The following is a 23,772-nucleotide window of genomic DNA, read 5'->3' on the forward strand; positions in this document are numbered from 1 at the left end:
GATGAAATTAAGCATCCCGTGTTCACCCCGAACACACAACTTAACTTCATCAATAATAATTCATTCCACTAAAGAATTATTATTGAACTACCGCACCAATCCCAAATTACATTTTTGGGCTCCTTCTTATTATGAGTGTGTTAGTCTCCCTGTGTTTAAGATGTCGAATGTCCACTAATTAAGTGAGTTACTGACAACTCATTTAATTAATATCTTAGTCCAAGAGTAGTACCACTCAACCTCATCGTCATGTCAGACTAAGTCCACCTGCAGGGTTTAACATGGCAATCCTTATGAGGTCCTCTTGGGGACATTCTCAACCTAGATTACTAGGACACAGTTTTCTTCTATAATCAACAACACACACTATAAGTGATATCATTTCCCAACTTATCGGGCTTATTGATTTATCGAACTAAATTTCACCCATTGATAAATTAAAGAAATAAATATCAAATATATGTGCTTGTTATTATATTGGGATTAAGAGCACACACTTCCATAATAACTGAGGTCTTTGGTCCTTTATAAAGTCAGTATAAAAGAAACGACCTCTAATGGTCCTACTCAATACACTCTAAGTGTACTAGTGTAATTATATAGTTAAGATAAACTAATACCTAATTACACTACGACCTTCCAATGGTTTGTTCCTTTCCATCTTGGTCGTGAGCTACTGTTTATAATTTATAAGGTACTGATAACATGATCTTCTGTGTGTGACACCACACACCATGTTATCTACAATATTAATTAAACAACTACATTTATCATAAATGTAGACATTTGACCAATGTGATTCTTATTTCTAGATAAATGTTTATACCAAAAGCTAGGCTTTTAGTATACATTCTAACAATCTCCCACTTATACTAAAAGACTAAGCTGCCATAACTGCTACCATACATATGATTCCCAAACCTTCAACATGCCCATCAAAAGCTCTTGCCTTAAGGGCTTTAGTGAAAGAATCTTCTAGGTTATCACTTGATGCAATCTAGGCAGCAACAACTTCTTCTCGTTTATACGATTTCTCGTATTGGGTGGTACTTGCGCTCTATTGCGTTTACTTGCCTTATAGACTTATGGTTTCTTCGAGTTTGCTACTACACCACTATTATTACAATGAATTGTAATAATCTTTGGACAAACCAGAAATCATATCTAAGTCCATCTTGAGTTTATTGAGTCATTTAGCTTTTATGGCTACCTCAGAGGCTTGCCATATACTCAGCTTCTATGGTGGAGTACGTCCAGAAAAACACCTATGCTTATCACTCTTCCATAGTTATGACTTTTCCTCCTAAAGTAAACACAAAACCCTGAGGTTGACTTATTATTGTCCCTATCTGATTGGAAGTCAAAATTCGTGCAACCCACAGGGACCAAATTAATTGCCTTGTAAGCTAGCATATAATCTCTAGTGCCTCTAAGGTACTTTAATATATGCTTTACTGCAGTCCAATGTCCTTGTCTAAGGTTACTTTGATATCTGTTAACTATGCCCTTGGCAAAACAGATTTCTGATCTCGTGTATAGCATACATTAGGCTGTCTAACTTTTGAAGCATAAAGAACTGCCTACATGTCCTCAATCTCCTTTGATGTCATCGGAGACATCTCTTTAGATAAAGACACTCCATGCTTAAAAGGTAGAAAACCTTTCTTGGAGTTTTGCATGCTAAAACGAGCTTGTTAAATAAAGCTTTAGATAAGCACAACATTCTTTTCTTGCGAACCTTGTTCCCAAGAATATGTGCTTATTTTCCTATGTCCTTTATAATGAATTGCTTGGACAACCATACCCTTACTTCCGATAACACCATGATATTGTTTCCAACTATCAAAAATGTAATCTACGTATAGTACAAGAAATACCACCACGTTTCCATCATACCTTTTGTATACACAAGACTTATCCGGTTACTAAATAAATCCATAGGTCTGGATAACTTTGATAAACCGGATGATCCAAGACCTTTGAAGTTTTGTCTAAGTCATAGACTGATTGAGCTTGCACACAAGATGCTCTTAGCCCTTTGCAATGAACCCTTCTGGTTGCTTTATATGGATAGCTTTCTTCAAGACTTCCATTAAGGAATGCTGTCTTGACATCCACTTGCCAAATAGATAAAAGAATCCAGATAGATTTAAGCATGGCTACCAATGAAAAAGTTTCCTTTTTCATCAAGCCTTGCTTTGAAAGTTTCTACCTTCCTGTCTATCCCTCTTTTCCTATTATAGACCTTTTTATACCCAAAGGCTTTTACACCATTTGGTGGTTCTACAAGCTTCCAGATTATTTTAGATTACATATATTCTAATTCTGTTATTCATTACTCTTTGCCAAGATGCTGCATCTTTATCTTGGAGTGCTTCGTCATTTGTCCGGAGATCAGGTTCATGTCCTCCAGGGATCGAGTCCAAAAACTCTCCCAAAACATTAATCTTTTTAGGTTGCCTAACAACACTCCCACTACGACGAGGCACTTTCTGCAATTGTGTATCATTTGTGATACGTGTTGCAGTTTCTTGTGATATTTCATCTTGTACAGTTGGTACTAGGTTAGACATGTCCTTTATTATTTCCTTAAGAACAAATTTACTTACGGGCACGTGATTTATTACATAGTCCTTTTCTAAAAATTGGTCATTGATGCTAACAATGACCTTCTGATTTTTAAGACTATAATCCTACTTTCATTTCTCTAGGATAACCCACAAACAAGTGAATTCCTGTCCAACTTATCATTATCTCTCTTCAGCATATGTGCTGGACTACCCGAATCCGAATATGCTTCAAAATAGGCTTATACTTATTCAGCAATTCTATATGAGTAGAGAGTTCTGACTTTGGAAGGTACTATATTCACTTCCGTTTCCAAAGTATATCCTTAAAATGAATTTGGTAATAACTCATCATCAATCTACTTATTTCCAAAAGAGTCCTATACCTTCCTTTTTCTACACCATTCTGTTGGGGTGTACCAGGTCCAGTTAGTTGGGATTGAATCCCTACTTCTGATAAGTGACTCCTAAATTCTCCCAAGAGGTACTTGCCACTACGATCTCACCGTAGTATCTTGATACTTTTACTTTGACGTTTCTCCACATCAGCCTTGTACTCTTTGAACTAATCAAAGCACTTAGTCTTGCGACACATTAAGTAAATGTATTTGTATCTTGAATAGTTGTCTATAAAATAGATGAAATATTCGATACTACGTCTTGTCTGGATAGTCATAAGATCACACAAATCAGAATGAAACAATTCCAACATATCTTTGGCTCCATACCCCTTAGACTTAAAAGCTTCTTGGTTATTTTTCTTCCAAGTAAGACTCATAGGTTGGAAAGATTTCCACTACCAATGAACCCAAAAGTTCATCAGCTACCAATGAATCCTACTCAAGTTAATATAACCTAGCCTTAGATGCCAAAGATATAATTGGTTCATTTCCGAAGGTTGCTTTCTCTTAAAGTTAGAAGATGTGTTATAATTTCCATTTATTGCATCGTGGAAGTTATTGGATTATAAATTGTCAACCAACATACCAGAATAGATAACTTCTCTATTTTTCTTGATAACAGCTTTGTTATCAAAATAGACACAATATCTATTCTATAATAGTTTAGAAACTGAAATCAGGTTCTTTCTAAACTTTGTACGTAAAGACAATTTCTAATAATCCATATTTTATTCCTATTAAAGGATAAACATCTCCCACTGCAACAGCAGTGCCCACGTGGACGGTGTTTTTATTTTCATTTAGTTGTCGGGTTTCCTGGAACCCTGCAATGAATTGTGAACATGATTAATGGCATCTGTATCTACACTCCAGGTTCTGGTAGATAACACCATTAAACATGTTTCAACTAATGAATACACCTATATTGTTCTTTAGTTCTAAAAAGACAGACTACCTTAATGTCCAAGTCCTATTTCTAATTTTTACAATCGGGACTACTAAGTCTTTTCTATAGTATAACAGCTAGGGAATTGACAAACATTTTAAATCCTAAGAATCACAAAAATATTTGGTCAAGATCAATTCCTTAAAATCCCCATGAATTTTGTATGCCACGATAGTGTGGACATATACAAAATCAAAGAAGAGATTTTATCCATTAATTTTATTATCTCGTCAACTTTACTTTATGACGAATAAAATTAATAGTTGATCTTTCTTTGATCAAATATTTGGTCAAAACTTTTGAATTTAAAATAACATTGATTCCTCAAACAATATTATTTAAATTCTCCAACACCTCAAACACCGTGAATTTTGCATGCCACGATAGTGTGGAAGTCTACAAAATTAAATATTTGTAAGAGGAGGGATTTACCCATTAATTATCTTGTCAATAAATCTTTATGACAAATAAAATTACCTCAAACACGATGAATTTTGTATGCCACGATAGTGTGGACGTATACAAAATCAAACATTTGTAAGAGGGGTTTTAATTTTATTATCTTGTCAACTTATTTATTTGACAAATCAATAGTTAGTTTTCTTTGGTCACACAAATAATAGCAGTGACTCCGATGGGGAGGATACTATTAGACGTGCCTAAGTGTATACCATTACTTGACACTAAGTCCGTTAATAAGATTGTGTCCCTTCCGATGGGGAAGATCACACGCTCTTAATTAACTTCCTATAGTCATCCAAAATGGAAGTTTAAGCTAGTGATCCGCAAACAAGCTCATCCGATATGGAGGAAGACACTCAGAGCCAACGCGCAAGCTTGTTGCATCACTTATAAACCAGTAATGGAGACCGTGGAATTTATTTAAAAATAAATCCCTCTCCCACTTAGTTATTTAAAGTGAGGAATTTTGACTATGCTAGCCTACTTAGCATGCATACTAACAAACACACACAACACAACATAAAAAGCAATAAATAGAAAAACTAATTTTCAACTATTATGACTTTTATCTATTGCTGTCCTCCGTGTGTCGCCAACCCTAGCTGCTGCCATCTTTGGCCACCGCCACTGGGTCTAGTTGTCGCATCCATCTTGCTCCTTGTTCCGCTGCGCCTCTGATCCTCAAAAGGTTCCACGCCTTGCAAGATTCGATCCGCGACATAAATAGAATTTTACATTTTTCGATCCTATATTCCTCGAAGGAATATACATGTAAACTAGATCGAACATAAAATAAAATTTACATCCATCGATCCTATATTCCATAAAAGGAATGTACATGTAACTAGATCAAAAAATAAAATCCTAATAAAACTAAATACAGCTCCTGCTATATTTTATAATACAATCATGCACACACAATAAAATTCCCTTGACATATCCAAGGGTCCAATCACACACATAATAACTATAAGTCATAATAGTTGGATCCTGCATCCACAAAGTTAGCACATCCTACTATAAACCTGCCTAAATTATGTATGACATGTGCATAATTAAACTAATACCAAATACACAGAGGTAAAACCCTAGCTCTGATACCACTTGTTGGTTGCTACTCGGAAAACCTAATGGTTCCACTGTACAAAAATTTTGTACAAAGGTCTGAACCTTTTCATATCTACCATGTGTTCTTTTAAATTAAACTTGGATCGCTAGCGGAACTAAACACGTTTGATCCAAAGTTTAATCTATTTGTTCGTTTAGGTTTAGACTCGGATCTCATGCGAAACTTAACACGTTCGATCCAAATCACCTAGGTTATTAATTTCATTAAATATTAATTTCCAAAATTGGCTTCCAGTACTGACGTGGCGAGGCACATGGCCTTCTTGGATATGGTAACAACCACCACCGACTAGACAAAGCCTTTTAAGGAAAGTTAATATTTAATTTCCTTAAATAACTTTAGGTCAACCGAAAAAAACAATCAAATCACAAGGAAAAGAAAAAAAACAAAAGAACACAACATCGAAAACAAATTCGAAATACTAGAATCACATGCCTCTTGTATTTGGTATTATTTCCAAAAATAACTAGTATGATGCGGAAAGGAAAAATACTAGTAATACCTTTTAGAAAGACCTCTTGATCTTCTACCGTATTCCTCTTCTAACCTCGGACGTTGTGTGGGCAACGATCTTCCGAGATGAGAACCACCAAGCACCTTCTTCTTCCTTACGAGTTTCGGCCATCAAAACTTCTCCTAGAATGAAGAGGTTCGCCCACCACTACCATGCTCCAAGGGATGCTAGAAACAAAACTTTATTTCTCTCCTTCTTCTTCTTCTTCTCTAAACTTGATCTGGCCACCATATGAATCTCCACAAGAAGGATGAGGTTCGGCCATCAAAGAGAAGAGAGGTGGAGAGGATGGCCGACCACACCAAGGAAGAAAAAGAGGGAGAAAATAGACTAGAGTTGTTCGCTATGAAGCCTTCTCTACCCCCTCTTTTATAATCCTTGGTCTTGGCAAATAAAGAAAATTTAATAAAAACTTCCTTAATTCTTTTGCCATTGAAAAGGAAAATTTATTTAAAAACAATTTTTCTTTTCAATTTACAATGGTCGGCCACACCATAAAATTTCCAAGCAAATAAAATTTTAAACACAAATTAAAACTTCCTTATTTGCTTCCGAAAATTTATAAAAAAATTTCTCCAATAATTTTTCCCTTCATGATTTGTTAATAAAAAGGAAATTTTATAAATTAAAATCTTTCTTTTAACATGTGGATAAAAAGAAAGTTATCTCTATAAATTAAAATCTCTTTTAATCTACAAATAAGGAAAGATATTAAATCTTTTCTTAATCTTTTGTAGAAACTAATAAAAGAGAATTTTTAATTTTTAAACTTTATTTTAAATAATAAACATGATTAATAGGAAAGTTTTTACCAAAATTAAAATCAACCTTTTAATCTACAAATAAGGAAAGAGATTTAGCTCTTCTCTTAATCTTTTGTAGAATCTTATAAAAGGAAAGATTTAAATTTTTAAACTCTCTTTTAAATCATGTTATCCACATAAGAAAAAAAAAATTTAAAATTAAAATTCCTTTTTATTTTAATAGGGCCGACCACCTAAGCTTGAGTTCAAGTTAGGGTTGGCCACATGAATTCACCCATGAACCAAACCATGACCGGCCCTAGCTTGGTCTCCAAGCTAGCTTGGTCGTCCCCTATAGGATGGGTAAGAAGGTGGTATGTGGTGGGTATAAATCTCTATATACAAGAGGCTACAATAGGGACCGAGAGGAGGAATTGGTTTTGGTCTCCCGATGAAATTAAGCATCCCGTGTTCGCCCCGAACACACAACTTAACTTCATCAATAATAATTCATTCCACTAAAGAATTATTATTGAACTACCGCACCAATCCCAAGATATATTTTTGGGCTCCTTATTATGAGTGTGTTAGTCTCCCTATGTTCAAGATGTCGAATGTCCACTAATTAAGTGAGTTACTGACAACTCATTTAATTAATATCTTAGTCCAAGAGTACTACCACTCAACCTCATCATCATGTCGGACTAAGTCCACCTGTAGGGTTTAACATAACAATCCTTATGAGCTCCTCTTGGGGACATTCTCAACCTAGATTACTAGGACACAGTTTCCTTCTATAATCAACAACACCCACTATAAGTGATATCATTTCCCAACTTATCGGGCTTATTGATTTATCGAACTAAATCTCACCCATTGATAAATTAAAGAAATAAATATCAAATATATGTGCTTGTTATTATATTGGGATTAAGAGAACACACTTCCATAATAACTGAGGTCTTTGGTACTTTATAAAGTCAGTATAAAAGAAACGACCTCTAATGGTCCTACTCAATACACTCTAAGTGTACTAGTGTAATTATATAGTTAAGATAAACTAATACCTAATTACACTACGACCTTCCAATGGTTTGTTTCTTTCCATCTTGGTCGTGAGCTACTGTTTATAATTTATAAGGTATTGATAACATGATCTTCTGTGTGTGACTCCACACACAATGTTATCTACAATATTAATTGAACAACTACATTTATCATAAATGTAGACATTTGACCAATGTGATTCTTATTTCTAGATAAATATTTATACCAAAAGCTAGGCTTTATTATACATTCTAACACTGTCTACGACAACGGCTAAAAACCGTTGTCTTTTTAGCCAATGACAACGGTTTGACAACGGTTTGACAACGGTTAAAAATCGTTGTCTTTTTAGCCAACAATATTATTTAACATCAGTTTGACAATGATTTTTCACTGTTGTCTTTTAATGCCATTGACAACAGTTTCACATATTTAAACTGATGTTTTTGGGTACAATATACAATATTTTGACAATAAATAAAAAACTGCATTTTTTCCATCATTTAATAACCATTATTTTATTTAAATAATATATCTACAAAATATCATATATCAAAAACCTACAATCTGATCCAAACATCATCATCCAGTGCAAATTTCATTAAAGTACCAAACTTCATCATCCAAACATCATTAAAGTACCAAATATCAACATCCAAACATCACAAAAGTTTACAAAACTAAATAGTACCCATAACAATATATCACACATATATATGAAGTCCAAAATATCTTATTTTGTTGGATCAAATCTTCTCTACCTGTGCATCTTCTAAATACCCTGTGCATCTTCTAAACACCATATCGAAAACTGCATCCTTTTCCCTGAGGTATTATGCAGAGTTTATATATGCTTTCTAAACACCCTGTGCTTTCTCCTCCCTCCTAGCTTCTCTCCTCTTCTCCTTTCTGGGTATGGTCATTATCTTTTCCCTGAAGTAAATAGCATATGATTGCAAGTTAAGTCATTTCCCCAGAGTAAATGGCATAAAGATGATGATGACAAAGATGTTGTACACAATTGAATATGATAACAATACTTCTTTCTAGGCACAAACAACAACAACAAATTAATAAGACAAACTTTATTTTGGTTTCCATTGTATTACAGCAAACTTATCTCAAAATCTCAATATTATTCAAGCTGATTTTTTTTTCTAATGTTCTCAAAACCTGAGCTTGATTTCCTTAGATATATGCCTAGGGAAACATTTCATTAATTCTCAGTTAAAGTATACTTCCTTCATTTCAATTCAATTCTCAGCCTTTACAAGACTTGCACAGAATCTGCACTGCATAGAATTTACACTATATTGCAAATGCTATCTTCACTGTTTTCAGTTCCAAAACTCAGACTCCAAGTTCTTTTCCAATTGTTTCCTTAATTTGCTAATTTATGAACCTATAACTCCTTCCATTCTGCAATTCAATTCTGATTCATATAAATTGGCTTCTATATTCAGATTCTGCAGTACTATAATTCTACAATCTAGCTAACTTCTGATCTCCTTTAACCATTCGGTCACATAATGATTCTCACATCACATTTCTTTCAATTTAATCTTGAACACAATAATTTTGAAATTAGGTACCCAGTCTTAATACTGGATACAAAATTCTAAACAATTTAGTTTCAGATTATAGTTGTCACGCCCCAGGTAGTCCCTGTCCGAAGAAATTTCGACAGCATCTCCCCTGTACGGGTGACAATATGAATCTCAGTATACATATATCTATACCTCGGCCACACTCGGCCGGAACGATACACACAAATAGTAAACAATCCACGAAGTTGTATTCAACATTTCTACACAGATATAATATGAACAATCCACGCAGTTGTATAAAGAAAAGATGATATAGAAATCAACGAAGATATACGTACACATCCTACTCCACTACAACGAAGAAACGAAATCCACGAAGTAATGAAATATTCGCAGCGGAAAACACAGTAACAAACCCGAATGTTCGATATAAAGTCCACAATACAAACCCACATCACAAGTATACGTATAAAAGCGAATACATAAAACGATATCTAGAAATCTTCGCGACAAAGGGCCTAGCGACTGGAATCTCTCCTGACGGCCTCAACCTGAAAAATAGTAACAACGGGGTGAGTTCAAAGAACTCAGCAGGTAATCCAATAGATATGTACAGCAATATATAACCACCAGTAACATCCTATGGTACAGTACACTAAACCATAGAGCCTACAGTACAGTTTCCTAACAGTACAACCTACGGTACAGTCTCCTAACAGTATAACAGATATGCATAGCTGAAATAAACTGTAATAACCAGCAATAGGCATAAAGTACAGTCTATAGCAAGAATAATAAGAAAATGCATAACTGAAATAAACTGTACTCACCTGCGAGGCTTGTGCAACTGACTGTGAACATACACAGATAAAAATAGTCAGAGCAAAAGCATGTATCCTGTATGCATGTCAATCATATGCAATCACCAAAATGCATCAATCATAACGAATGTAATCCGTGCATATGATGCAATATGACATGGTCACCCCTGTCAACCAGTCAGTCATCTCACACACAATGGTGAGACCGAGTGGGTAGGGCTGTGACACCGTGCACTCTGCCATCACTGCCCCTGAAGAGTGACCGAGTGGACGGGATGCTGTCGGAGTACACCTATCCTCCTACCTCAAACATAGTGAGGGAGCACAATGCTCTCAACTCTCGGTACGCGATGACGGGGAGGGATCACGGCTGCAACCCCGCTGTATCGTGCTACCCATGAGCACCCCGGCGGTGCACCACCGAGCAACCTGCCATACACACCCCGAGTGTTGTGCCACTACCCATGCAGTGGTCACGCTGTGTGCAGACCCTCATGTAGTCGGCCAACGAGCTCAACAATAATGGAGTCGTCAATCACCCAGCATGCAATCATGCAATATGGTGCGTGCGGCTACAGTATGTCATACCTGAACATATCCTCCTCCGTAGGTGCCAAAAAGGTAAACGCATATATAACAGAGATATAAGCAACATAAATCGAACAACATATAACAAGTACCTACAACAACTAGTCCAGTGGAAAGTAACACTAAATATACCTATCCATCTCCATAAACATATATACACATGGCAAAAGATAAAAGCATCCAGTTCTAAGGTAAAGCAACGAACAGAAGAAGCATGTGATAGGTATCAACTAAGCTAAGACCAGGTAAGAGATAAATCTACCATCTACCACTAGTAATTATATATAAACTATATATATCATAAGACAGTATCAAAAGATAAGTCAAAGGGTACCCGCCTCAAATAGAAGGTACAATCCCAAATCCGAAGTCAACGTCGAGACGCCTGTCTCGAATCAGAATCCTGTGTCAAACAACATATATATTTTATTTAGCTAAATCCAAATGAAATAGCTAAATAAAATTCCCAAAACTAAATTAGGGAAAAACCCTAATCACCACAATCACAACTTACCAATTTAAATCTATTGGTCGATTAGGGTTAGTGACCTAATCCCTAATCACCAATTAGATTATAAATCCAACGGTTGACTAGGGTTAATTACCCTAACCCTAACCATTCCATTAGATTTATTCTACACAATTAAATCTACACAATTTAATAACTAATTACAACATGTATCAACTAATGATATATTTCTCCAATTTATTCCTACACATAACAACTAAATCAAATCTAATACAACAAGTATCAACTACCTCTCCACATACCTCAATTCAACCACTGGAATACAAGGTAATCTGCTGGAACTAGGGGAGTTGTTGGTTGGAGTATTGCTAGACCAAGTACACCCACAATACACAGATCCTCACTGATCGGATCAAGAGAAGAGATCAACAATCCACTCCCTATTGATCCTCAACCATAGATGGTTGCTACCGGAAGGAAAACTACAGGAAACCAAGATCCCCTTCAGATCCTCACTGGATTCAATCCTTCCTACTGCTCGGATGAAAATAACATCTCAGGCGATCAAGAAATCAACACCACAGAATAGAATCGGATGCTCGGCTCTGCTCTCAGTGAGCAGTTGGTGATCTCGGCCAAAAAATCTGTAGCCGGCGGCCAAGATCCCTCTTCGACGCTGGTTCTAGGGAACAGATCAGAGAGAGCGAGGATAAATGTAGAGAAGAGCCCTAACTTAGCTAAAACACAAATCTAGCAACACCTTACCTCCAAGATTGCTCCTCAGTGGCGTCTCTCGATCCAAATCTGGCCTTGAAGAGGTGGATTGCACTGTGAGCGGCACAAGGAGAGGAAAATAGAGGTCAATTAATTGAGAGACGACGTGAATCTGGCTTCTCACCGTGCCCTAGCCACCAAGGAATCACCGTTCGGCCGCATGCACCACCGGAGCAGACTCCTCAGCCGAAGACTTGAGTAGAGTAGATCAGGATGATTCGAGCCTCCTGGTTCGGTCTCCGGCAAGCTCCGGCGATAAGCTCCCCTAATCTCGGCGCTGAGTCGTCCACGAGAGAGAACAAAGGAAGGGGAGAAGAGGGAATCGGGAAGGAGGAGAAGGTTCGGGTGAATAGGTTCGGCGATGGGTTTGGGTAAGGAAAAGAAAAGAATTTATAATTAAAACATTTCCTCTTTTAAATGTGTATCCCAAACAGGCTTAATCCGTACCCGAAATTAATCCCCTCAAAACCCGTCATACGAACTCCGAAAATTCCAAGAAAATTTCTAAAAATTCCGAAAAATTCTATAAGGCTATTTCCCAAATAACCCTATTATTAAATTTTTTCGAGATCTCACATCCTCCCCTACTAATAAAAATTTGGTCTCTAAATTTCACTATAACCAACAGCAAACACTGAAATATAACCATGCAGTATAAATGCTGAAGAAACTCTAACCCACATACCTCAAGTAAAAAGATGAGGGTATCGAGCTCGGATCGTATCCTCCAACTCCCAAGTAGCCTCCTCGTCAGAATGATGCTGCCATCCGACTTTAACCAGTCGGACAGTCTTGTTCCGCAGCTAACGCTCTCTATGGTCCAGAATCCGCACCGGAACCTCCTCATAAGTGACATTAGGCTGAATAGGAACTGATACATCTGACAGAACATGTGCCGGATCGGATACGTATCTCCTCAGCATAGATACATGGAATACATCGTGGATGCCAACTAGAGATGGTGGTAGCGCCAAATGGTAAGCTACTGCTCTAATCCTCTCCAAGATCTGGAATGACCCAATATATCGTGGAGCTATCTTACCTCGAAGACCAAATCTCTTCACCCCTTTCGTGGGTGAAACTCTCAAAAATACATGATCACCAATAGAGAACTCTAGGGGTCTCCGTCGCTGATCAGCATAACTCTTCTGACGGTCCTGAGCCTCTGACATCCTCCGTCTGATAGTACGAACTAACTCTGCATCCTGCTGAGCTCTCTGAGGTCCTACCAACTGGGCCTCCCCAACCTCTTCCCAGAGAATGGGTGTCCGACAAGGCCTACCATACAACGCCTCAAACGGTGCCATCTGGATAGCCGAATGATAGCTGTTGTTGTAGGCGAACTCCACTAATGGCAGGTGGTCCTCCCAACTGCCTCCGAAGTCCATGACACAAGACCTCAGCAAGTCCTCCAATGTCTAAATAGTCCGCTTTGACTGCCCATCTGTCTGCGGATGGAATGCCTTACTGAAATGAAGCTGTGTGCCCAAGGCCTGCTTCAGACTCTGCCAGAATCGGGACGTGAACCGTGGGTCTCTATCAGATATAATGCTCAACGGAACTCCATGCAATTTGATAATCTCTCGACAATATAACTCAGCTAATCGATCCAGAGAATCAGTCTTCTGGATCGCTAAAAAGTGTGCGGATTTGGTTAATCGGTCAACGATTACCCAAATCGCATCATGGCCTCGTCGAGTCCTAGGCAATCCTACCACAAAATCCATAGTAATATGCTCCCACTTCCACTCTGGAATAGGGATCCTCTAAAGTAAACCAGCAGGTCTTTGGTGCTCAGCCTTCACCTGCTGACAGACAAGACATCTAGCTACAAAATCTGCAATGTCTTTCTTCATATCGTTCCACCAATAGGAACGTCTCAAATCACGATACATACGGGTCCCACCTGGGTGGATAGCAAATCTAGAACGATGAGCCTCCTAAAGTAACTCCTCCATGACCGGGTGAGACTGAGGTACACATAATCTGCCTCGGAAATAAACAATCCCCTCATCATCTCGTGTAAACTCAGTCTGTTGTCCGGAAGCTATCTGGCTGCTAATGAACTGTAAATGCTGATCTCCGGCCTGGGCCTCTCGAATCCTCATCCTAATCGACCACTGAGCAACCATGGTAATAAGAATACCCTGCTCTGTCCGTCCCTGCTCCTCAAGGCCCAACTCGGAGAATCCCTGAAACAAGTCCGTGACTAAAACTCGGTGACAAGCTAAAGTCCCTCTGGACTTCCTGCTAAGTGCATCAGCAACCACATTAGCTTTACCCGGATGGTAGCTAATTATACAATCATAGTCCTTCAGGAACTCCATCCATCTCCTCTGTCGGAGATTGAGTTCCTTCTGTGTGAAAATATAATTGAGACTCTTATCATCAGTAAGAATCTCAAAAGTAATACCATAAAGATGATGTCGCCAAATCTTCAAAGCAAAGATAATAGCGGCTAGCTCTAAATCATGTACTAGGTAGTTCTGCTCATGCTCCTTCAACTGACGAGAAGCATAGGAGACTACCCTACCGTGCTGCATCAAAACAGCGCCCAAGCCTTGAAGAGATGCGTCTGTATAAAGTACTAATCCGTCATCACCAGAAGGTAAAACCAAAATTGGTGCTGATACTAATCTCCGCTTCAGCTCCTGGAAGCTGGTCTCGCAAGCCTCTTACCACGTGAACTTCACGCCTTTCCTATTCAGACGTGTCAATGGCATAGCAATGCTGGAGAAACCCTCAACGAATCGTCGGTAATATCCAGCCAAGCCCAAGAAACTACGAATCTCCTGGACTGACTTCGGCTGCTCCCAGCTAGTGATAGCCTCGATCTTCTAAGGATCTACTGAAATACCTTGGCTTGACACCACATGTCCTAGAAAACCAACTGAGGGAAGCCAAAATGCACACTTGCTGAACTTCGCATACAGATGATGTCGTCGAAGAGTCTCCAAGACTATGCGAAGGTGCTGCGCATGTTCCTCCTCGGAACGTGAATAGATCAATATGTCATTGATAAATACAATCACAAACTGATCCAGATACTCCAAAAAGATACGGTTCATCAAATCCATAAATACTGCTGGAGCATTGGTAAGCCCAAATGACCTTACCAAAAACTTGTAATGTCCGTATCTGGTGCGAAATGCTGTCTTCTGAATATCAGAATCTCTAACTCTCAGCTGATGATATCCAGACCGCAGATCAATCTTAGAATACACTGATGTAATTCTAAGCTAATCAAATAAATCCTCAATCCGTGGCAAGGGATACTTATTTCTGATAGTCACTACATTCAGCTGCCTATAATCGATGCACAACCTCAGAGTACCATCCTTCTTCTTGACAAATAGTACTGGAGACAGTAAGGTGGAATACCGTGGGGTTCTCCACAAGGACATCGAAATGCTCCTGCCCGTGCATGCCATATACAGCTGCTGCAGGGGAAGCTGTCCTTTGTTGACGATGCGAAGATTGGCCTTTCGGCCCAACTCACTGAGTCCCGGACTGACCAAACCGTCCTCCCGGAACAGAAATCCCGGAAGCTACATGCCGAGCCTTTAGCGAACAGTCTCAGGCAGTTTACAATAATAGCAAACTGACTGTCCCAGAATGCATACAGCGATGATGTGATCTCAAGACCCGCATCGGGTGCAGTGAGAATCACCGGTGGACTGTTTCCGGTTCTGCTTAGAAGACCGGGAACGTCCAGATGAAGATCGTCCTGACTTCCGGGGTCGGCCAGATGACCCAGAAGTACCCTGACCCATCTGAGTGCGACTGCTCTGCTGCTGTCCAGTAGTCTATGGCTGCTGAATCTGTCCGGAAGTCTGATCAGTCTATTTCCTCTTCTTGTTTGCATTTGCTCTCTGCTGAGCTGACTCAATCATAAGAGTCATATCCAATGCCTCTGTGTATGATACTATACCAAGACCGGCAATCTTCACCTGAAGATGCCCGTCCAGTCCTTGGACAAACTTATGCATACGAGATCTATCCTCGGCAACTAACTCAGGACAGAATCTGGCCAACCGATTAAATTCGGCATTATACTCCATTACTGAGCGATTATTCTGCCGAAGACTCAAAAAATCCTGCCGTCGTGTCATCTGATACGTCCGGGGAAAATACTGACTCTCAAATGCCTCCCTAACTCTCGTCCAAATAATATGCTGCTCGCCTATAATCGAGCGATGAGTGTCCCACCAGATCTCTGCCTCGTCTCGTACCTCAAGTACGCAGTAGTAGGCACGACTGGAGGGGGTGCCGGGTATACTGAAGGTGATACCACTAGTGGTACGTCAAGGTATGTACCTATGAAGTCGGAACCGTCGGGATCTTATAATCCGACGTGCCTATAATATCCATACGAGTCTATCCCTAACGGACAGGCTCGACCCTAGCAGATCTCTCTGAAGACTCTGTCTCCGGAGCATCTATTGGCCTCTTACGTGGATGACCACGTCTCGGTACCGGAACACGTGTATGTGTCATATCTGTAAACAAAATGTTACCCAGATATCACTACAGGTATAAAAACTATGAAATTACCTGTTTTACTTATTTGCCGTCCGGAGATGTCCTGTCGCTACTTAGCCCCAAATAGAACCAATAAAACCTCGTCAAAATACCTCGGAATTCCGAAACGAGTAAGTCGACGAAAATCCATACAAATCCAAAATACCGAGAAATGCTCACGAAAGTAAGTATCGTAAATCCGAAACCCGACAAGTAGGTATCGCAAAATTTTGCTCTGTTACCAAATAAATTGGTATCAGATAAACCTCAAAAATCCAAAACGAAGAGCAAGTATCGTGTACCTCGCTCTGATACCAAATAAATTGGTATCAGATAAACTCAAAAATCTAGAATACAAAAAACATGTATCACAGACCTGGCTCTGATACCAAATAAATTGTCACGCCCCAGGTAGTCCCTGTCCGAAGAAATTTCGGCAACATCTCCCCTGTACGGGTGACAATATGAATCTCAGTATACATATATCTATACCTCGGCCACACTCGGCCGGAACGATACACACAAATAGTAAACAATCCACGCAGTTATATTCAACATTTCTACACAGATATAATATAAACAATCCATGCAGTTGTATAAAGAAAAGATGATATAAAAATCAACGAAGATATACGTACACATCCTACTCCACTACAACGAAGAAACGAAATCCACGAAGTAATGAAATATTCGCAGCGGAAAACACAGTAACAAACCCGAATGTTCGATATAAAGTCCACAATACAAACCCACATCACAAGTATACGTATAAAAGCGAATACTGAAAATGATATCTAGCAATCCTCGCGACAAAGGGGCTAGCGACTGGAATATCTCCCGACGGCCTCAACCTGAAAAATAGTAACAACGGGGTGAGTTCAAAAAACTCAACAGGTAATCCAATAGATATGTACAGCAACATATAACCACCAGTAACATCCTATGGTACAGTACACTAAACCATAGAGCCTACAGTACAGTCTCCTAACAGTACAACCTACGGTACAGTCTCCTAACAGTATAACAGATATGCATAGCTGAAATAAACTGTAATAACCAGCAATAGGCATAAAGTACAGTCTATAGCAAGAATAATAAGAAAATGCATAACTGAAATAAACTGTACTCACCTACGAGGCTTGGGCAACTGACTGTCAACATACAGAGATAAAAATAGTCAGAGCAAAAGCATGTATCCTGTATGCATGTCAATCATATGAAATCACCAAAATGCATCAATCATAACGAATGCAATCCGTGCATATGATGCAATATGACATGGTCACCCCTGTCAACCAGTCAGCCATCTTACACACAATGGTGAGACCGAGTGGGTAGGGCTGTGACACCGTGCACTCTGCCATCACTGCCCCTGAAGAGTGAACGAGTGGACGGGATGCTGTCGGAGTACACCTATCCTCCTACCTCAAACATAGTGAGGGAGCGCAATGCTCTCAACTCCTGGTACGCGATGATGGGGAGGGATCCCGGCTGCAACCCCGCTGTATCGTGCTACCCATGAGCACCCCGGCGGTGCACCACCGAGCAACCTGCCATACACACCCCGAGTGTTGTGCCACTACCCATGCAGTGGTCACACTGTGTGTAGGCCCTCATGTAGCCGGCCAACGAGCTCAACAATAATGGAGTCATCAATCACCCAGCATGCAATCATGCAATATGGTGCGTGCGGCTACAGTATGTCATACCTGAAAATATCCTCCTCCGTAGGTGCCAAAAAGGTAAATGCATATATAACAAAGATATAAGCAACATAAATCCAACAACATATAACAAGTACCTACAGCAACTAGTCCAGTGGAAAGTAACACTAAATATACATATCCATCTCCATAAACATATATACACATGGCAAAAGATAAAAGCATCCAGTTCTAAGGTAAAGCAACTAATAGAAAAAACATGTGATAGGTATCAACTAAGCTAAGACCAAGTAAGAGATAAATCTACCATCTACCACTAGTAATTATATATAAACTATACATATCATAAGACAGTATCAAAAGATAAGTCAAAGGGTACCCGCCTCAAATAGAAGGTACAATCCCAAATCCGAAGTCAACGTCGAGACGCCTGTCTCGAATCAGAATCCTGTGTCAAACAACATATATATTTTATTTAGCTAAATCCAAATGAAATAGCTAAATAAAATTCCCAAACCTAAATTAGGGCAAAACCCTAATCACCACAATCACAACTTACCAATTTAAATCTAATGGTCGATTAGGGTTAGTGACCTAATCCCTAATCACCAATTAGATTATAAATCCAACGGTTGACTAGGGTTAATTACCCTAACCCTAACCATTCCATTAGATTTATTCTACACAATTAAATCTACACAATTTAATAACTAATTACAACATGTATCAACTAATGATATATTTCTCCAATTTATTCCTACACATAACAACTAAATCAAATCTAATACAACAAGTATCAACTACCTCTCCACGTACCTCAATTCAACCACTGGAATACAAGGTAATCTGCTGGAACTAGGGGAGTTGTTGGTTGGAGTATTGCTAGACCAAGTACACCCACAATACACAGATCCTCACTGATCGGATCAAGAGAAGAGATCAACAATCCACTCCCTGTTGATCCTCAACCATAGATGGTTGCTACCGAAAGGAAAACTACAGGAAACCAAGATCACCTTCAGATCCTCACAGGATTCAATCCTTCCTACTGCTCAGTTGAAAATAACATCTCAGGCGATCAAGAAATCAACACCACAGAATAGAATCGGATGCTCGGCTCTGCTCTCAGTGAGCAGTTGGTGATCTCGGCCAAAAAATCTGTAGCCGGCGGCCAAGATCCCTCTCCGACACTGGTTCTAGGGTACAGATCAGAGAGAGCGAGGATAAATGTTGAGAAGAGCCCTAACTTAGCTAAAACATAAATCTAGCAACACCTTACCTCCAAGATTGCTCCTCGGTGGCGTCTCTCGATCCAAATCCGGCCTTGAAGAGGTGGATTGCACTGTGAGCGGTGCAAGGAGAGGAAAAGAGAGGTCAATTAATTGAGAGACGACGTGAATCTGGCTTCTCACAGTGCCCTAGCCACCAAGGAATCACCGTTTGGCCGCAGGCACCACCGGAGCAGACTCCTCAGCCGAAGATTTGAGTAGAGTAGATCAGGATGATTCGAGCCTCCTGGTTCGGTCTCCGGCAAGCTCCGGCGATAAGCTCCCTTAATCTCGGCGCTGAGTCGTCCGCGAGAGAAAACAAAGGAAGGGGAGAAGAGGGAATCAGGAAGGAGGAGAAGGTTTGGGTGAATAGGGTTCGGCGATGAGTTTGGGTAAGGAAAAGAAAAGAATTTATAATTAAAACATTTCCTCTTTTAAATGGGTATCCCAAACAGGCTTAATCCGTACCCGAAATTAATCCCCTCAAAACCCGTCATACGAACTCCGAAAAATTCCTAGAAAATTTCTAAAAATTCCGGAAAAATTCTGTAAGGCTATTTCCCAAGTAACCCTATTATTAAATTTTTCTGAGATCTCACAATAGTTCTTGAATTATTCAGTATTGCTCAAATTCCTTCTCAACTTGAGTTCCTGTTTTTCTTAATAAGCTGCTCTTGTCTTATTAATATTAAACACCCTTTTACTTCCTCTGAAAATAAAAATCACATGATTTTAATCCAATTTAACAACAAGAAGTCTAGCTAGTCTCCAGTAATATAGAGCTTTAGAGTTTGTAAAGTATATAACAACAACTGGCTAACAAGGTTTATTATTTTCTTCATTGTGATATACTGTAAATTAAACTTCTCATATAGTATTTTCATATAACAGATCCTAAAAAATAGACGTTGGTTTCCTATGTTGAAACATTGCCAATTTGTTTAAATTTAACTGAATATTATCATTGTCAAATTCAATAAGATGAACTCATGTATATACCTATTCATAAATATGATCTTGTATGCATTCGGCTATTTCAGAGCGCACTTCATCAATTTCTTCTTGAGATTATTCCGCTTTTGTGAACTGTGAACACACATAAATTATATGATCTTAAAAAACAAAATATAATTAATTGGAAAAAAATAATAACTAAATAACTTCTAATTATTTGAGATGATAAAGATAATATTACTATTGATGGTAGTGTATCCCCCTCGATCATTGCAATTTCTTCAGTAATTTGTCTCATAAATCTCATCACGTAATAACCACATTGTTTCGCATCTGGCTGCCTAGGAGCCTTCGTTAAAGGCAATTCATATTGTTAATGATAAATATACACATTAAAATATTTGATTGAAATAGAAGTACCCATACCTTGATTACTTCCCATTGTACATGCTTTCTTCCTTTCCTTCCATTGTTCGAATTAAATAATCTTAATGCCCTTCATATATACATTCAACATAGTTGATATATAAGTGTTTTATGACTAAATTAAATACATAATAAAAAGCATATATAAACTCACATTTCCATAACATATTTCCAATCTTCATCACAAATGCGATGACTTAAAGAATCCAACACATAAACAATCTCCTTATGAGGTTTAATGACAGTCAAATTCCAATGGAAACTACACACAAATACAAAATTAGTGCATACAATTCACTAAAATAGTCAATTGAAAATGATATTAAAGATGTTCATTACCCATTGCAACTTGGCACCAAAACTAATTGATTAATTGATGCACCACTCATCCTATCTACTAATTGATTATGTATGTCTGCATAGGAAATAGGCCAATGAAGGACAGAACCTGCAAAATATTATGTATGTTGTCAAATCCTGGACAACATTTGATGTTACTTGGAACGTTGGTGGCACGCTAGGAAACTTTGTCAATAGAACCTACAAAATATAAACATATATTAGAAAATAAAAATATCCAAAACAAGGTCATTATCCCCTCAACTAGTTAGGTTTCATCTTTGCAAGGCTTGCCACTTATCCCAATGATTTTAAATTCTTGATTTGTATGAGTTGTCTTCACTCTCGAATTTTCAAAACTCTTCTAGCTTAGCAACAACAAACAGTGAAAAAATAATTTTAGTAGACACAATATGAAGAATGAAACAAGCAAGCTAAAATAAGTTACCTCAATAGGTATATTATATATAGGCATTCAATAACCTAGAAAATAAAAATAAAGAACAAATTATTAATCACCTTGTTTCAGTCCAGTTGGTATGCATCCTTGACATTTTGATTTGCAAGTAGAAAACCAACCAATAGTCCAGGACACACAGTCATAGTAGTAGAGACATCTATGTTCAACAAATAAGAAAGATAATAATATTTTTAAAACAATAAAGTGATTGAATGGCAATGCAAGCAAAAGCAAATAGCAAAGGTGTAGAGACATTGTAAGTTCTTACCAATACTCAAACAAAGACCTCCTTGTGAAGTCCTCAAATTAGAAGGAAAACCTCTGTATCCCATGACTCCACCACCAAGGTCAATAAAGTTTTTAGGATTGTTTTGAAAAAATAATTGTCTCACAAGAAGACATTCCCTAAAAATGTATTTTGGTAACTATCAGAATGCAACAAATAAACCCACAATTATGTAATCCATAATTTCAACAATAAATGACTAGAAGGAAATTCACATACTATTTTTCCGCATGCTGCCGCAAAATAATGTCAGGAACCTGTAAGGCCTCCTGAGAGTTCTCAGTTTCATTGACCACTCAGATAGATTGTTCCTGAATATGATGGTTGTATCATTGATTCACATATGTGGAGTAATCATTCTAGTCTTTGACAGCTTGATCATAACATGAAGAATGCAACAGAAATGACATTTATATAACTAGGAACAAAAGATTGCATATAAGTGCAGTGACCAAGCAATCTTCAATACAATTCACCACCTCCAAAGAAATAGGCTGGGGATGCATAACACGCATGTACATAATAATTGCCACCATTAGTAAATTCAGACAGAACAGTAGGCTGAAATGTTGGTGCCTAGCACTGACCTGTTTCGAGAGTTTTCGATTCTTAAATTTGAATGGGATGGTGTCTAGCACTGACATGTTGGTGCCATGTTCATTGCTGTAGCAGTCATCAGCATTGAGGAAGTTCAGTATCAGTGCTTGTCTCATAGAATCAGTGCATGAGTCCCTGCCAAAGTAGGCTGAAATGGCCTTCGAGAAAACCAGGGTTCGAACCCAACCCAACCTCTCAGTCTTGCGTTCGGGTTTGAATATGAAAGAGGCTGCTAAGAAGAAGTCCTCCAACAGGGTTCTTCTGCTCACACCATGCCATCCCAGGCCTGCCTCCTCGTACCACCTTGAGTGGAACCACACAATTGAAACTTGAATAGGTTGACTACTTGTACAACACTGAACCAATGCAGGTCTCAATTAGAATAAGAAATATTTGACATACTTTTGAAGATAGAGCCACTCCAGCTGATGGTGAGCTTGGCAATGGTTAAAGTCCAACCTAGCCAACTCCAAATACATATCATTGTTTACCAGAGGCATCCTGCCATATCACTCTTTCAGTTAATCATTCAGTTAAGTAAACAAGTTTAGTAAGTAGATATCTTAAAGTAAGGAACTGCGATCAGTAGATGAGCTTACCTGTAGAGAGTCTTGCCAAACCAAATATCATTTCCCCCTCCATACTGCTCCAAGTAGAGTCTTGCCTCAACGCGAGGCAGGCTCGCATACCAGGGGAAATCCAGAGCATACTCCACCTGCTCCGTTGATCAAACTAGGATATGGTACTAATTCGACACAAGTAGAAACTGAAATTTATCTATTTTAGTTGGACAATTACCTCCCCGGGCAAATCCTTGGTGATGATCCATTTGTCGAGCAGCTGGTGTGCAACTTGTTTCTCTCGCAAGAAGGCATAGGAGAAGCTCTTAGCTCTCGCCAGTATCTCTTCGTCGAGGAAGGCCAATTGCGCCGCCCGGTTCAAATTGTACAGAGAGGATGAAACTGTCTCCAAACCCAGAATCGATGGGACAAGGAAGTAGGAGCAGCACGTTCCGGCAGCACCATCTGATCTACAGCGTCCAAGAAATTAGGGTCCTCCGCGCAGGCCGCCTCGGAGCAGAGCCGAAGCGCCAGAGCTAGCTAGAGCTGGTACGTCTCCTCAGCCTGCTGCACCCAGCTCTTGGCCGCCGCCGACGACAGACCGACAGCGACGCCGTCCTGCCCCCTCCCCTCTGCTCCTGCCTCTCGCCGCCGTATCTCTTCGTCATCATCCATCTCATCGTCCTCAT

The 23,772-nt window shown here is 38.9% G+C and overlaps 1 long non-coding RNA gene across 1 annotated transcript; it reads right to left on the reverse strand.

Annotated features, from left to right (window-relative positions):
• Positions 1-20,530: 20,530 nt before the first annotated feature.
• On the reverse strand, positions 20,531-21,291 carry LOC121980873. Its single transcript, XR_006111674.1, has 4 exons — positions 20,996-21,291; positions 20,842-20,911; positions 20,657-20,764; positions 20,531-20,547 (listed from the first exon to the last, which is right to left on the reverse strand). It is a non-coding gene; the product is annotated as an uncharacterized LOC121980873 (long non-coding RNA).
• Between the last annotated feature and the right edge of the window lie 2,481 nt (positions 21,292-23,772).

Source organism: Zingiber officinale, chromosome 1B (assembly GCF_018446385.1).
Source record: "Zingiber officinale cultivar Zhangliang chromosome 1B, Zo_v1.1, whole genome shotgun sequence".
Classification (NCBI taxonomy): Eukaryota; Viridiplantae; Streptophyta; class Magnoliopsida; order Zingiberales; family Zingiberaceae; genus Zingiber; species Zingiber officinale.